General features: G+C 34.0%; 2 long non-coding RNA genes across 2 annotated transcripts; both read right to left on the bottom strand.

The window, feature by feature from the left end:
* Window positions 1-4,209: 4,209 nt before the first annotated feature.
* Window positions 4,210-5,284, bottom strand: LOC126912166 (uncharacterized). The gene is made up of 2 exons (XR_007706795.1): window positions 4,906-5,284; window positions 4,210-4,549 (listed from the first exon to the last, which is right to left on the bottom strand). It is a non-coding gene; the product is annotated as an uncharacterized LOC126912166 (long non-coding RNA).
* Window positions 5,285-5,717: 433 nt separating this feature from the next.
* On the bottom strand, window positions 5,718-6,944 carry LOC118274547 (uncharacterized). The gene is made up of 2 exons (XR_004783493.2): window positions 6,651-6,944; window positions 5,718-6,114 (listed from the first exon to the last, which is right to left on the bottom strand). It is a non-coding gene; the product is annotated as an uncharacterized LOC118274547 (long non-coding RNA).
* Window positions 6,945-15,949: the final 9,005 nt, after the last annotated feature.

Genomic DNA, 15,949 nt, shown 5'->3' with positions numbered 1-15,949 from the left:
TTTTCATATGTTTGATAATGTTTTGGTGAGAAAAAAAAATCATTTGTGAATTATTTTTACCGAAAAAATCCTTATTTTTCAATATTTTCAATTGGGGGTTCAACCCCCTATATTTTTTTTTGTCGATAAAATAAGTTGTAGTACTCAGACTTAACGGGTTAGAAGTCCCGCCCCTATCACATTGTATATTTTTTTACAGCTACAGAGATTGGACAAGCAGACCTTGCACAACATTAGCGCCATCTGGAATACAATAAAACGGTAATACCTTAGTTTGATGCTTTGGGAATTCGCTCAGGAAAAATTCGTATATCCATTTAACGACACGGAGTCAAGATTCTATTCGTAAGAATGCGGTATTGTCGATCGGTAAGAATTTGTTGTCTACCACAATGGTTAAGATTGTGTTTTGTTGTCGAGCGTGAGGGTATTTTAGAATGCTCCTACCGGGTATCCACGTCATACTTAAACCCATAGCAATAATTTTTGGATATCACACAAATATAAAAATTGTTCCGTACGGGAATAGAGCCCGCGACTTGGTACTTAGCAGCATAAACTTAGTAACTGAACTATCATAAGTAACTACTAACTTATTTACGAATGTATCTAGTTAGTTATTCATATGACAGGTTGAGTTGATTAAATTAAACCAACATTAACTTAGTAGTTGATGTGGTGCGATCAACGTGAACCTGACTCCCATTTCAAGGGCAGGTGGTGGCGGTCGTGAGTCGCAACAAGTGCTAGGCGCGTCGGCGTAGGGCGTGCGTCGGGACGCCCGCCGTCCGTCGTCGCCGCGGTTTCGCGCCAATTCGCGCCCGCAGTGATGGGAAGCACGCCTCACGAGCGGGACACGCTCGCTTCGTCCGCGGACACTTGTGTTCCGAATACGATTGACTGTTAATACTTTTCAACTCAATAGTTAACATTTTGATCGTACGAACTTGATCGTATATTCACGGCAGTCTTCTTTTATATCAATATGATACTTCTTCCAAAACCAAAGGATATAGCGGCAACTATGCCGCTTCCGGATGCATTCCAGAAAAGTGTAAAACTTCTCAACAATACAATGAATGTGCGATTAATTTTAAACGGAAGTGGTGGCTTAAGTTATCCTCGTTGCGGACATTTGTAAGCGATGACGGACACCACGGAGGATATGTTGCCGGAGGTGTCGACGGTGGCGTCGGCTCCTCACCGTACTCCAACACCTGAACTCCATGCGACGTACACAACTTTCGAAATATTGGTGGCACTGGTGGCGGTCGTGGGGAACGCTATGGTGATCTATGTGTTCCGTCGTGAGCGCAGACTGCGACGCCGCACTAACTATTACATTGTGTCTTTGGCCGTGGCAGACTTCTTGGTCGGTCTACTTGGCATACCGTTTGCGATCCTCGCATCAGTGGGCCAGCCACGGAACTTGCACGCGTGTTTATTCACTGTTTCATTGTTAGTGATGCTGTGCACTATTAGTATCTTTTGTTTGGTGGGTGTTTCGGTTGATCGTTACTGGGCTATCCTGCATCCGATGTGTTACTCAAGGAACGTGCGCACCAGGACAGCTATTGGTGAGTACCTAAGTGTAAGGATTTATTGTTTAATATCAGTTTCCTAGGATACAGGGTCCTAGATTATATAATTGTACTTGGTTAGTACCAACAATATACAGAGTGTATACGGGATGCTCCCGGAAAACGCTGTAATATTTTTTTGTTTTTTAATTTGTATCGTTTTTGTTTTCCTGTTATTTATTCAACATTAACCTTTAAGCAGTTGATTACAACTATTATTACATAAAATAAACATTCAATTCATTATAAATAAACCTCGTGTTTTTATTATCACGTGTTTGCGGCGTTTGGGAGCGTTCCGTTTACACCCTGAATAAGTACCTGCAGGTACTACTTATCTGACCATTTATACCAGTTTATTACCAATCTCAAACTTAGGTAGCACCGCTTGGAGGAGGTCATTTTATTGTATCTTTTATTGCTGCTAACTACCAGATGATCATTGTTTTAATACAATGGTAATCCACACCATACTAGAGTATGCTACGCAATAGGCACTTGATAATAATGTACTATCAATTTATATTATGATACATATTTGTCTTCAAAGAATTTTCCGATACAATAAATAGTTACCAATACGTAGATGAGAAGATAATTTGAAAATCTTGCCATAACAAAAATAATTGAATGTGAAAAGAGCAATTCAGTGGTGAACCTACTCATAAGTTAAACTATTAATATTTTAAACAAACAGACTATTCAACTTTATAATATTAGTATCGATGAAACAATAAACAATATTGTCAATGATAACAGACGTTCTTTCAAAAGTATTGTACTGTATAAGGAATGAACCCCACATACTTGTACATGAACTTATATCACCTACTTGATTAGGGTACTTAGGTATTTACACTTATGTACCTAGGTGCGCCCAAAAACGTATATAGAATAACAATGCATTATGTGACATTATACCTAACTATTATGTCCCTGTTCCTGTTCATGTCCCTGGTCTTAACCAACTTCATATCATCCCTCCCCTTCTACACTCTAATATTTTTCAATGTGAAAAGGGATTAAGTATATCGAAATAAAACACGGAAGCAGAATTAGTTTCAGTTTCAGTAGTACATAAAATAAAAAAATTTTAATCTCATAAAGAATTGTTGTTTAGCCACTACCCAAACTTATACAAACAATAATCTTTGTTTTATTAGACTAAAAGGAATCCAACAAAACAAAAATTATGAAAAACTGACCAATTTTCTCAAGTTACCTTTGATTTTTATTTTTGACATGCGTGCCATTTCGATTCATAAGGTCATTTGACTAAAGCGGGTCCAAATAAACAAACAAAGATCAAAGGGATGCTGCCACAATCAGAAGTCAAACAAAACTAAGTATAACAATTTTTTTAGGTCAGTTGAGAAATGTTTTCCATGAAACAAACACCATTGTTTTTGTACGACGATCCCTTAATAATATGCAATATTTTTGGAGATTTTTTTTTTTGTAAATTAACAAAAATAACGGTTTACTCAAGTAAATTAATGGAGAAAAGCTCTACTAGTTTCGAGTCACAGACACAGAGGGACTCTTCATCATGAGCAGTTAACCGTTATTTTTAGTCAATTTAGTAGGTATGTCTCATGATAGTTATTATAACAGTATATTTTTTTGTAGATACCATTTTCCATTTTGCATTCGTCATGATCAATGTATACGTACATGTGACGTCCAATAGTAGGTATGTGTAATAAAATCAATCGATCTAAGGTTTCTTTTGCTCGCCTTTGATTTGATTAGAAATGGTACAGTGACCTGTTATCGGCACCTAGGTATAATGTATTCTTAGTTAAATTGTACTACTGAAAATAATGCTCGTTACCCATTGTTAAAAATATGATAAACCTTATTACTCTTTCCGCCATACTCAGAGTCGTTTAATGGTTACTTATCCCGGTCCTCAGCAACTGTTTTCGGAACAAAATCGTTACTAAGGAATGGTTTAAGTAATCATTAAATGTCTCTGAATACGGCAGTTTATGTGGACAAAGTTAGTTCATTGACAAACAGACCCTATTTACAAACTGAATATCAACTTTGACTAATTATTTTTACGGTCTTAATTTAAATGAAACAATGAAATATTTATCTAATTATTTTTACGGCCTTAATTTAAATGAAACAATGAGATAGGTACCTATCTAAATATCTCTAATCTAAATATGGTGTAGTTAGATCTGAAGCTGTTCATTATAAACGCATAGCGCCCTTGCCATGGTGCATCTATGGTATCAATAGAGTACTAAAGATAATGATTATTGTCGTTTTAAACTCACTATGAATTTAAAGAACCTCAATTAGTGCTTCGGTGACTCAGTGACGTATGTATGACGTGACTCTGATCATGACATGTGTTAACAGAAAAGTTTTTTGATAAGGAAGGAAGATTATTGTAAGGAAGATTATTATTATACTTACTAGCTGACCCAGCGAACTTCGTACCGCTTTCGCGTAGCAATGATGCTCTACTTTATTTTGTATAGCTGAGTTATGTATGAGTCCCTATTCAATTTGAATTGGAATCTATAAATATCCTCCATATAAAAATGAATCCATAACTTCCTGATCTCACTATACCTCAAAAGGGCTTTATGAATTTAAAAAAAAAAACAAAATATATTTTCATAATAGTGTTTATTTCATAGGATTCAATCATTTCACTGTCCTGCAGGCGCCTTATCGGCTCTGATGACAATTTTGTGATTATCTGATGGCATGCGGTCTAATGCATTTGTGAATGTCTAATGCATCGGTCTAATGCAACTAATTCATTGTGTTGAAGGAAAAATGTTTGAAGTTGTTCATCACAATGGATCTCTTTACTGAGTTGTTGTGTGCGCAACGCTGATCGACTTTTCTTGCTGAATTGTCCATAAAATATATTTGCAAAAATGTATAGTCTTCAACAGGCACTGGCAATAAGGAACCTGTTTGATGATATATTTGAATCCCTGAATCTGCAAGAATATAAATATGTATACAGGCAATTGTATAGCAAATTGTACCACCATGTGGCTCGCAAAATACTGCCACAATCTATACTTTACATGATTTCAAATTAAAACTACTTTTAACCTCGACATTAAACAGCCTACCACGGCAGCTTTAGGTAGTAGGCTTTACCAAGAACATCTTGCTCATGCCACTATAAAATACAACATGTTATAAATGTTGCTGATTAAGTCTTCGGATTATAGACTATTATTAGTAATTTGATTTATTGTTTACAAAATAAACACATCACTGACTCGACATATTTTGCACCAGCTACATGGTTTTAAAACTAAAAAACAACGTTTGCCATTATACTTACTTGCTAAAAGTGGGCAAAAAATTGTCTCGTATAACTTTTGTTGCCCCGAATGATGTCATTTGAAAGCAATTATTGTACTGCTGGATATGAGTCAAAAAATGAACCAATGAATGTAGTGGCTCTGGTGGCGGTACCAATGGCGTCAATTTGACTTGGCCGCTGGCGCAACACAATCCAGAGGCTTAATTTTTTAATTTCAATCCCAATGTGGACACACAATGTTCATTAGTCCAATAGCAACAATTTGCTCTGAACTGTAATCAATTGCCACATTATAACTGAATGCAGCTTTGTGGGGATTAAACACAACATTTCTATCTTGATATCGATTCAGTTCAAGTTCATTTCGCGCTTCGCGATGCTCATCAGTTTGATTTGCTCTTATCGCACTAGTAATACAATACTGTCGTAACTCAAAAAAGTACATTTTTCAGAATCAACGAAAAACGTGTTGTGCACTTTCTATTACAGGTACCAATAACATCAATACTTTATGTGTTTTGTAAATTAATTTAAATATATTGTGTCTTTACCAATAATAAAAAAAAATACTGGTAAGGAAGTTATTAAGATTTTTTTAGTTAAAACTGTCTTTTTGAAATCACAATGTTAAAAATAGAATATTATTTTTAGTTATATCATTATTGTTGACAAATTTTGTGTTACAACAGTTTGAATTATTAATTTTCTTGACGGTTTTAAGTTATTTATTGGACTTACAACAATACTGAAATCTGATTCTCAGGGTTTTATTTACATTTTATTCAAACTCTTTCAATTTTTAGCGGGGTTAGGTAAATAATAAAACCAGATTATTCTTATAAGGGCTGTAATTGACAAAAAATAGATAAAAATTGCAATATTTGTACTTGTACTTTGTGTACCCATGCTTAAAGTAGTTAAAACATTTCGAAAATAAACCTTTCAAAACCAAAACAGTAATTCTTAATAGTTACCTACATACATAACAAGATATACTATTTATTTTGAAACACTTTGTTTTAACAAAATAAATCTTCCAAACATAGAAAACAAAAACAATAGAAACTTATAATTTACTCTTATACTTAAGTAGTCTTTTATAGACGTAATTGCACAAAAATTGACGGTGATGAATTCGGAACAGGTTCCTCATTTTCTTTTTCCGGAAGTTGACGCGTAGTGTTGGTTGCCATAGTAACAAGTAGTCGCCCACGATGCATACTGAATCTACAATGAAATAAGCTTTTATTGAAATAAATATATACTTGAACGTATGCAAATGCTATAACAATACCGCCCTGCAGGGTGAGACTAACGATAAACACGCGTAAATCCTGCTCGAATACGTTTTAAGCCCGAAGTAGATTTATTTACAAATACCTACGCATGCTTGATGCATGCATGTCACAAAGACTGTAATAACTCTAAATTTTACGAAATACTATAGTTAATGAGCATTTTTCTCATTACACTGCTACACATTCGATAGAACTGTTAATATACTTCAATTTTCAAATAGATACTTTAACTAATTCGTTTATTAACTATACAAAAAATCGCCCTAAAGGTATAATTCAACAAAACTGTATCATGTCAAAAACTACTAACTGAGTCAATTATAGCGTCATAAGTAGAAATATTATTTTAAATACTGCTTGTTTAATTCACCAATAGTGTAATAATTAGAAATCACAACAATGCCATGTTTAGGTTAAAATCAGCAATAGTGTATTAATTCAAAATAAAACTATAAAATTACATACCTGATCCAGTAATAACGCTGCAACTCGAAATATTGCGCCCAGCGACACGTGCTTCCCCGATCACCGTTTGTCGCGACTAAAGATGACGCAATATCGAACGAGGCGAGTCTGACGACTGGTCAGTCACGAATAATGTCTTATAGCGCCATCTATTATTCATTTCTTGCATGATCCTAACGACGGTTTTAATGACTTGTGGGGAATTTAATTTTACGTTTGATTATAATGATAAGTCAAATTCGACCAATTTTGAGTTACGACAGTATTGTACTACTAGTGCGATATATTTCTTTGACTTGCCGTATTTCGAGTTCTGCGGCCTAAGCTTGTACGTCTGGTTGGTAGCATTGTTAAAAACGAAATTCCAACTGAAAATAAAAAGCTCTCATAGATTTTCTGCATAACCGTGTATACCAAATTGAAGTATTGTGTAGTCACCAAAAGTTACTAAAAAGCAATAATGAAGATGTGAACTTACTTTGATTAACAAACACTTATTAGCAAATAAAAATCTTCTTAGTCTTTAAAACTCGAAGAAATATTAAGATAATCTCTCAGAAATATTGAAAAATATACATTTAATTTTGCATATTTTAAAAAACGCGCAATACGAATGTCAATGTCATTCACACCAATAGACTATATTGAAAGAGTATCGTTTGTTCGAAAACGTGAATAGAAACTTTAATTTACACAAAATAAATTTCTGAACACACGCGTAACTGTTGATAATTGTCATTATTTCTGAACGCACGCATAATTAATATTTGAGGAATTTCTATTAATGCTTAATGCAGTTTTCAACATTTTCAATAGATTAAAAAAAATACAGACAATTGTTTATTCACCCTTTTCATAGTTTATGCATAAATGTCAATCATTATTTACAGAATTTGAATTTAGAAACAACAAATATTTGACATGTACAAATGAAAATTTATCGAATCTAGCTTTTGCCCGCGACTTCGTCCGCGTAGTGGTGTTAGTGGTCAAAATGCTGCCGTATGTCATCTCAAATGTGAATTACTTGAGAATATGTTACTGTTAGCATTTTTAAAGATATGTATTCCAAAGAAACCACGACCGCCGATTCATTATTTTATAATCATGATGAAAAGTAGCCAAGGTTATCTATATTATTATCCTTTAATTTCCTAAATATTGCCTATCAATAAAAAAATACATTGTTTCGTTGTTATATTCCAAAATAAAAAAAACATTCGTGCAAGCGTAACCTCAACACAAACAGGATTACTTTCGCATTCATAACATTAGTATGGTAGTAGGGATATTGGCGATTTAAATAAGTATGTGTGTATAAGAATCGAACGCGAGTGAAGCCACAGGCAACGTATTAACGAAAATGACGAATTTTCAAGCAAACATTAATCTCCTCTATCAAACATAGGCTACTACGCCTTCTACCCTTTTATTAAAAAGTAGCCTATGTTCTTTCGCTCCTCATTAAGTGTCTAAATACAAAATTTCACTGTTACAGCTTTAAAAATGACGAATTTCCATATGACCATTCATCCCCTATTTTTACCCACTCTCCCCTATTTTTTTGCAATAAAAAGTAGACCATGTGCTTTCGTTCCTCATTAAGTATCTAAATACAAAGTTTTACTGTTACAGCTTTTAAAATGACGAATTTCCATATGACCATTTATCCCTTATTTTTACCCATTCTCCGCTATTTTTTTTGCAATAAAAAGTATCAAGGTCTATTCTATCTCAGTACTAAATTCCATCCAAATCGGTTCACTGGTTTAGGCTTGAAAGCGTAATTACAGACAGACAGAGTTACTTTCGCATTTATAATATTAGTAGGGATTCTGTGCTCCAAGTCTCCAACGCACACTTATTCAATAGCATTTGTTTTTTAGTATCCAATAGCATTTATCCAACAATGAACTTTATCTAATAGCAATAAAGCTCAATTTGACTCTACGTATTAGTTAGAAAACGTTTGTATGGGATAAAGGAAAGGGCAGTTTTTAGGGTTTTTCCGTCAATTATTTGATATTTTCTCACCTTTTAAACCTTCCCTGGACTTCTACAAATAATTCAAGACCAAAATTTGCCAAATCGGTCCAGCCGTTCTCGAGTTTTAGCGAGACAAAGGAATAGCAATTGATTTTTATATATATAGATTATAAATTCATTGTGAAGACTAGATTTAAATCTTTTTTTATGTTATAACTAAGTCGATATATACGTAAACGAGCAGACGGATCATCTGATGATAAGCAATCGCCGCCGTTCATGAAGTCCCGAAACACCATAGGCGTTACAAGTGCGTTGCCGGCCTTTAGGGGTTAGAAATTTAAGGGTTGTTAGGGAATCGGGGATTGGGAAGGGGGACAATTCGGCCTCCGGCAACCTCATTCACGCAACAAAACACAACGCAACAATGCTTGCGTTGTGTTTTCACGCCGATTTTCTGTGAGGCCGTGGTATCACTCCGGTAGAACAGGCCCATTCGTGCCGAAGCATGGCTCTTAAAATTACTTCACTATTTGTGTATAATCCTAGGTAGATACATAAAAGTATCCAGCTTCCAGTGTTGAACATTACTCTCAGACTATTTCGTTTAATATTACCTACCATTTTTTTGGTTGGGTATGTAATTTATCACAACATTATTTCGTACCTGCCCTTCACCGTCAAGAGTCGTATCTAATTCTACAAAGAAAATATACATAGATACTTACTTTTTTAGGCACTTCTTTCATTCACAGTATTTACTATTTCTATAATACAAGAACAAGATGAAAAAGGTTTCTCTAATTAATAATTCGCGCCAATATTATTGTCTATTCCTTTATCTCTGGTCTATGGAAAATGAGGGAAAGAGAAAAAAGATACAAACCGCAGATCTTCCAATGAATGTAAAATAATATAACTTGATACTGACCGCAAATAAACGATCGAAGGCTGTCCATACAGGAGGGCTATGAATGAAATAATACAACACATAGTTATAGTTAGGTTTGATTGATTTATGGTATAAATTAGGCAAGGCTCGGAACCGGTTTAAAAAATACCGGTTAATACCGGTTTATATCGGTTTTCCTCCGAACTTTTCTTAAGAACGTGAACATTAAAGAACTTTATTTTAACCTAAATTAACCGGTTTATTCGACGAGGGGCATGTCGGTACAGGCGTCGAAATATTATTATTGAATATAATATAAACAGCGCGCGGCGTTTCTTTGATGTGCGTCGTATTAACCGGTTTTTATTGCTCTAAACCGGTTAATCCGAAAAAACCTTTATGAAAATACTGTTCCAAATACCGGTTTAAAAAAACCGGTTTCGCGAACGAAACCCAATGTAAAGGTTTTGCGTACAAGTACATAATAACGGTTTGAAAATTTAACCGGTATCCGAGCCTTGAAATTAGGTATAGTCAAAACAATACATATAATCGATACAATATGTTATATTGAAATTGTGTCATGTGAACGTTTTTGTGGTCAAATGACGCTTATGTAGCGTGTAATCTTATAAGTAGGTATATTAAGTAGGTACAATTTATTCCTTAAAAGACCTCATATAAGATTATTGGTGTTACTAAAGAAAAAAGGCATTAAAATATTGAATGATTGCTAATTAAAAATTATGTATGCACTGAATTATGTAAATGACATAATGATTTCAATTATGGGCTTAATGCCTTAATTTTGTAGTAGGTACAGATAGACAATATTCCTAATATGTATACGCGTAATAATTATTTATCTCTGTACCTAAATAGTTAATATTAATTTCATTCAGTTTGTGAGAGATCTTATAGACGTAGACATTTTAATGCAAAATGGTAAAAAAACAGTTGCCTGTAACACATATTTTACGTTATTAGTAAACAATATGGCAGTTTCCTAATGTATGAGTTTCCTAGTGAACCGCCGCACCTGCTACTAGTAATACGAACTGAAAATGTATTATGATAAAACTTACAATTTCGCTGACAATAGCCAAATCCCTACTGTAGATTTTCTCCTGTGTCGTGGGATGCCTTGAACCTCATTATCTTTTTTTCCTTAAGGGTTAGGACTTTTACATTGTATTTTGAACCATCCTACAAATTTTCTCCTGAAGTCCAATATAGTACGATAAACGGTATATGGGTAGCGATAGTGTTTGGTATTAAACAGTTGAATGTGTTAAATTGTAAAAAAAAACCAATAACTTGCACAGTATTTTTTTAGGCACAATAGGTACTTGTTATTAGGTAGGTACCTAACTAATAGTTGCTTAACACTGATATAATTATACTAATTTCTACTTCACTAACTAACTAACACTAATCTTCTCCAGTGCCAAATTTCATGATCCCTTCAGCCATTTTGACGTGATTAAGTAACCAACACAAACTCACAAACAATCGTATTTATAATATGGGTAAGATACTGCGACCGGTGCAAGCTAATTTCGACCATCAGCTGAACATTTACACAGCGCAGAATTTGTACACCTACAGTTTTATTAAATGTATTATATATAGGTAGATATTTCCGTAAAAGAATCGATGTGACAATATTAACATGGCCGACATTAATTCAAACGGTAAAACTACGACATAAATAAATAGCATAAGTACTAAAAAAAGGTAATTTAAAAAACTAAAAAACCCGACTGCGTTTCTTTATAAAATGAAAAACCCTAAAACAAGCAGCAGTCGGGACCCATTCTAGAAAGCCAACTAGCCTCACTAAGTCTTCATATTTAGAATGGGTCCCGACTTTTTAAATTACCTTTTTTATTTTATTTTCTTTTAGTTTTGTTATTTTTATATTTTAATATATCTAGAGTCACTCTTACAGTAAATACGAATCAAACGACCCCTATCAAGCTGAAATCCATCGAGTCGTTCAGACTAGAGAGTGAGCAATATTCGAATTTGGCGCCAAAAATCCGCCATTTTGTTTTTTTATTATTTTGATATATCCAGTGTCACTCTCACAGTAAATACGAATCTAACGACACCTCTCAAGCCAAAATCCATCAAGCCGTTTAGGCTGTAGAGCGTGCCAAACAATTATACATACATACATACATACATACATACATACCTACATACATACATACATACTCTCGAAAAACATAACCCTCCTTCTGGCGCAGTCGGGTAATGAATTAATTATTACAAAATGGCATTCACACGGTCAAGTTTATATACCTACTTTAAATATACATTTTGTTTAATAAAATAACACGCGTATTACAATACACAGTTAGCTATGCTTTTTTTTTGAGGGGTGAAAATCATCCAATGACTTCTCCCGCCTTGTGTGAGGCGGGAGGGAGTGTCAGACTCTTACTGACTAAAAACCACCCCGTTCCTTCTCCTGCTTTGAGCCGGAGCCCCGGTAACCACAGTTAAAATATGACTGCAGAATAGATAGAGAAAAATATTTTATAACAGGAACATCCCTTTTTGCTACATTCCCTTTTTGGAAACTTTACCTATAAACAATGGAAAGGTAACTTTACAATGCAATACATAATCATTATAAATATACTATCTATGTACCTATTGTTGTGAATTTGTATAATTGGGCTATCAACTAAATTGAAATACATTATAACATAATTATGTCATTAACAGCAGGCTTGCTATCCCCTAAACAATTGTTTAACTTATAAACAGACCATAAAGTCGTAAAATGTGTGTCATTCATAATCTTAATAGGTGCTTAAATTAATTCAGAAGTTACAAAGTAATTATATTTTACATCTAGAAGTAAAATTGTAAAACTTAAATATCTACGATTTGAAACTTGCAAAAAACTTCAATGTGATCTTTGTTGCATCATCTTGAATGGTAAACAAGCTATGTTATGGTACATTTTGTCAGAATTTGTGTGCAGTACATGATGTGCTAAGTTAGGTCTCATCATAAGAAGGTATTAAGTACATAGTAGGCAAAACATTACCCACTTATTTGAAATTTTCAGGAAAATACTCTAACAATACAATAGATTTTAGCATGCGGTGTCCAGCACCGCCCTTCCACCCGCAATTAAATGCTCATGCAGCAGAGGTGCAACATAAAACACACATGACATGCAACAAACCACTCGACATAATTATGTTTCGCTCCTCCACGGAGCATCTTCAGGAGCTGTTGACTCGGCGGTTCCCGCAGTTCATTTGAGCTGCTAATGCTAAAATTACATCTATAAGCGGAATAACAACTAAAAATCTATTGTATTGTTAGTGTAACATGTATTTCCGCAAAGAAACGCTAGTTAATTCTATTCAATATATTTCAGGAAAATGTTTGGTTTAGGCCTGATTTCCTGAACACTGATTACACAGTTGTTTATTATACATATAAATAATTCAACAACAATTTGATGATTACATTTACATGTTTTTAAAGGTACAAAGTCCTATATACGTGTATATGTAATAGCTAATTATGTAAATCAATCAAGGGATTAGAATAGATAAGAATAGGTCGACAAAACACTGTTATATTTTGTCTGTGATATGTTCAAACATAGAAAGTATAGATATTAGAGCTAGAATATACGTAGCAAAAAACCAAGGAGCATAAATTGTGTAATAAATGTCACATTTGGGCTTCCATAACCCAGTGATGGGTCATGTAGTATGGAACAAAGTATTGTCATCGCGGAATAATATTTGTCTTTGGGCGCCATAACTCCCAGCACAAAAGATCAATAGGAAACCATCAATATTTTGTTTGTTTCCGTTTATATTACCTTTCAACAAACGTCTGACATTGCAATTATTTTAAAAACGACGAAAGGAATTTATTTACGATTTTGTAAATCTATCAACAAGTGCCAATGTGACTTTTTCCGAGTTTAATGTAATTTTGAAATCGCCAACCGGCATTAATGATCAAAACCTTCTCCGTATGAGAAGAGGCTTTGTTCAGCAGTGGCCACTTATATAGGCTGTTGATGTGATGTGATGTGATGTGATAGTAATGAGATGTAAGATATAAGATGTTTGGATTGGAGATCACATCACATGTCTTAGTTTTTTATCAGGGAAAAAAATATCTTCAAAATTATGTTTTCTCGATCCTTAGATAGTGCAGAATTCTTAGGAAATAAACGATTGGAAATGAATTGCAGAACAATCTTTTTTGTAAACATTCTTAGTGTTAGTGTCACATAAAGCAAAATATAATTATATTATTCAGAAACCAGAACCTACGAAAACCATGTAATTACAAAAATCAGGCCGTTGACGTATACGATACAAAGACTCAAATTAAAATCAAAAGAAGCGCTAACTATCCTTACAGATAATTAGGAAAAAGGAATGGGTAAGACACCATAAATCGTACTCTACAATATCCGAAAATAATAACAGTGATCGTCAATATTCCGTGATGACCTTGTCTAAGAAATTTTCTCCCTCTAACGACCTTTCTGAGGAAACCTGGTATGACATTGTATACTTTAATAGGGCTCTGGTAATGGTGCTGTAATATAAGACAACTGAGGATCGTAGTATGTAATGATACGGTTTGGGGAAACAAATGCGTTGGCAGGACTGTCTTGCTTTTATATGCACGCTTTTCCACCAGAGATGTGCTGTGCTATGTTACTAGGGATGCGTTTGGCTTCCACCAATCATATTCATTGGAGGAAACGGACTCAGCTAAGTTAGGTTTTTATATGGAAAGATGTGTGCTATGGATACGTGCTATGGATGTGTGCTATGGCTGGATGGCTTCCTTACTATCGATACATCGCATGTGCATCTTCCTCGCACAGCTACATAGTTTAATATCAGTGGAAACGGTCACATAGCAGCATACAGCTTAGCTATTACATTTTCATAACATAGCTACATAGCAAATCTCTCCGTGGAAAAACACTCTGATGGAACACGAGCATAGGTGAATTTTAGTGTTTTTTTTTTGTGAAAGTAGGGTCGAGTGCTACATGAAATGTGTATTACCGTGAGTGTAGCATTATGAAGATCATTGTCGGTAGATGAGTAAACTAGGTGTTTAATCTATTAATATATATTTTTCTTACTAATGGATGAAAATTAAATAAGGTCGGATTTAGGTTGTTTAGATAAAAACCATTATGCTCCCTTTTTAAATAATTTGTAATAATATATTTAGAAACTTGATGGTTATGAATTACATACCTAGTGAATATTACGTAATTGCGTTACAAAACAAATGAGAAGTCAGAATTTGTTGAAACGAAATTAGTTTTCGTTATAAGTAATGTAACCGGCTGAAGTTTCCAATTAGAACAAAAATTGATGTTACAACATATTCATTAGAATTTGATATTTGTTTATTAAAAGTATTTTGCGTTACATTAAAATTAATAGGTACATTTCTTTTTCTATTTATATTTGTTCTTTTAAAGACTCTTGGTCCGTGACCTTATCATACATTTTTTAATAGGTACATTTACGTACATATCAGTGTATCACAGGATCTTTTGAAATATCCCACAGTTCCTCTAAAATCGGATGGAAGACCTACAATTTATACCTAATATCGAAAATGCATCTCTATCTATTTCAGTTAATATATAAATAAGCACACCTTAATAAACATTATATTAGAATACAGTGCAAAACAAACCATTGCTCCTAAATTCTGGTAAGATACATGTAGATTCAAAAAGAATACAAATTGAGCTCGTATATTTCTGTAATGTTATTCACGTTCATTCCTTTAATCGGAGTGGATTGGAAGCTAAATAAACAATGACGTGTATTACATCTGACGTTTCGAGGATTCATAGCGTACAGGTGTGGTTCCTACGTTGGGATTAGGAGTTACCCAACACACAACAACGAAACTATCTATAAAAACTATTGAAAATAAAGTTTCTTTTGAGTTCTTTCTTCGTTTCAAAGGATTGCAAGCTTTTTTATAGGAAGACATTGTAAGGAAATTTGTGATAAAAATATCTGATTTGACAATTTAGTCATAATTACCTGCGAAGAGATACGGAATAATATAATCTATAATATAAAAATAAGTCGTTGGAATGATCTCAGAAGAGATACGGCATAATATAATACGGAAGAGAGGAACATGGACATCATAGTTGGCGACGGAATCACGGTTGATTTTAATAGAACAATTTTATAATCACTTCGGTCTGTACAAGCATGGAGTATGATGGGTCAGTGTCGCAATCGTGGCTGTCTCAATAATATAAAAATAATGCCATTACCTCTCTCTAACACCTTCACAAAGAAACTAGACGGATCACATTAGTGTTGTATAGGTACAGAGTACCTCAAACGGTGTTCGTATCCAAGATATGATC

Source organism: Spodoptera frugiperda, chromosome 23 (assembly GCF_023101765.2).
Source record: "Spodoptera frugiperda isolate SF20-4 chromosome 23, AGI-APGP_CSIRO_Sfru_2.0, whole genome shotgun sequence".
Taxonomy (NCBI): domain Eukaryota; kingdom Metazoa; phylum Arthropoda; class Insecta; order Lepidoptera; family Noctuidae; genus Spodoptera; species Spodoptera frugiperda.
Note: the sequence above shows the minus strand (reverse complement) of the source record. Positions and strands in the feature narration are given on the sequence as shown.